The sequence below is a fragment of the Trichomycterus rosablanca genome, chromosome 14, assembly GCF_030014385.1.
Source record: "Trichomycterus rosablanca isolate fTriRos1 chromosome 14, fTriRos1.hap1, whole genome shotgun sequence".
Lineage (NCBI taxonomy): Eukaryota > Metazoa > Chordata > Actinopteri > Siluriformes > Trichomycteridae > Trichomycterus > Trichomycterus rosablanca.
In genome coordinates, this window is record NC_086001.1 from 170,001 (window position 1) to 172,500 (window position 2,500).

The following is a 2,500-nucleotide window of genomic DNA, read 5'->3' on the forward strand; positions in this document are numbered from 1 at the left end:
CACACTATACACACATACACACACAGTATACACACATACAAACACTATATACACACTATACACACACATACACACACACTATACACACACTACACACATACACACACTATACACACACTACACACACTATACACACACTACTCACATACACACACAGTATACACCAGTGATGGCATAGTTACCTTGAAAAAGTAATCTGATTACTGATTACTCCTTTAAAAAGTAACTTAGTTATTTTATGGATTACTTGATTTTAACTTGATAGTAACTAAGTTAGATTACAAGTTACTTTATTAGTTATATAATGCGGAATATTTCAAAGATATTCCTTTGCAATACTTTATCATTTGGCTAGTGTGAATGCATGGAAAACTAATTTTAATTTTCTTTCAAGAATATGATACAGACTGACCGACACTATTACGCTAAATCAGCATTGAAAATTAACTTTACTTTTAATAGCCTTGTACAATGCTGGAGCTTCTTAAAACGGAAGATTTTCTTTTAAATAGAAGTGTTATTTACCTGCTATTAAATTGTTTTCCAACAAAATCCGCCCAATTTGGCGGATAATCGCCCAATCTGGCAACACTGGAATGCGCAGAGCCAGCTGGCGCTTTTACTCGTAGCGCGCCACGAATACTACATAATAATAAATAGTACTACTTCTGTAATGGTGTTGGTGACATTTATGTTGAGTGTGTTACTGCACTGTTTTGGTGAAGAACTACTCATCTGAGGTGCGCTGCTCCTGCCTGCAGAAATGCTTCCGCTAAAAAATTGCCGGCAAAGCGGTGGTGGGGGGGCCAGAGGGGTGGCCGAAGATTACTTTATGGTGGTCATGGCAACCACTGGCCACCCCCTGGCTCCGCCCCTGCCAAGAAGAAAGCAAAAATATCTTTTCACTAAGGAAAATGACAAAAATAGTAACGCACAGTAACTTGGATAAGTAACTTTAATCTGATTACTGGATTGGAAATAGTAACGCGTTAGATTACTCGTTACTGAAAAATGTGGTCAGATTAGAGTAACGCGTTACTAAGTAACGCGTTACAGACCATCAGTGGTATACACACACACACAAACACTACATACACACTATATACACACTATACACACACACTATACACAGACTATACATACACACATTCACACACACAGACTATACATACACACACACACTATATACACACTACACATACATACATACATACACACACACTATATACACACACACTATACACACTACACATACATACATACATACATACAGTGTATCACAAAAGTGAGTACACCCCTCACATTTCTGCAAATATTTCATTATATCTTTTCATGGGACAACACTATAGACATGAAACTTGGATATAACTTAGAGTAGTCAGTGTACAGCTTGTATAGCAGTGTAGATTTACTGTCTTCTGAAAATAACTCAACACACAGCCATTAATGTCTAAATAGCTGCAACATAAGTCAGTACACCCCACAGTGAACATGTCCAAATTGTGCCCAAATGTGTCGTTGTCCCTCCCTGGTGTCATGTGTCAAGGTCCCAGGTGTAAATGGGGAGCAGGGCTGTTAAATTTGGTGTTTTGGGTACAATTCTCTCATACTGGCCACTGGATATTCAACATGGCACCTCATGGCAAAGAACTCTCTGAGGATGTGAGAAATAGAATTGTTGCTCTCCACAAAGATGGCCTGGGCTATAAGAAGATTGCTAACACCCTGAAACTGAGCTACAGCATGGTGGCCAAGGTCATACAGCGTTTTTCCAGGACAGGTTCCACTCGGAACAGGCTTCACCAGGGTCGACCAAAGAAGTCGAGTCCACGTGTTCGGTGTCATATCCAGAGGTTGGCTTTAAAAAATAGACACATGAGTGCTGCCAGCATCGCTGCAGAGGTTGAAGACGTGGGAGGTCAGCCTGTCAGTGCTCAGACCATACGCCGCACACTGCATCAACTCGGTCTGCATGGTCGTCATCCCAGAAGGAAGCTGACGCACAAGAAAGCCCGCAAACAGTTTGCTGAAGACAAGCAGTCCAAGAACATGGATTACTGGAATGCCCTGTGGTCTGACGAGATCAAGATAAACTTGTTTGGCTCAGATGGTGTCCAGCATGTGTGGCGGCGCCCTGGTGAGAAGTACCAAGACAACTGTATCTTGCCTACAGTCGAGCATGGTGGTGGTAGCATCATGGTCTTGGGCTGCATGAGTGTTGCTGGCACTGGGGAGCTGCAGTTCATTGAGAGAAACATGAATTCCAACATGTACTGTGACATTCTGAAACAGAGCATGATCCCCTCCCTTCGAAAAATGGGCCTCATGGCAGTTTTCCAACAGGATAACGACCCCAAACACAACCTCCAAGATGACAACTGCCTTGCTGAGGAAGCTGAAGGTAAAGGTGATGGACTAAACCCAATTGAGCACCTGTGGCGCATCCTCAAGTGGAAGGTGGAGGAGTTCAAGGTGTCTAACATCCACCAGCTCCGTGATG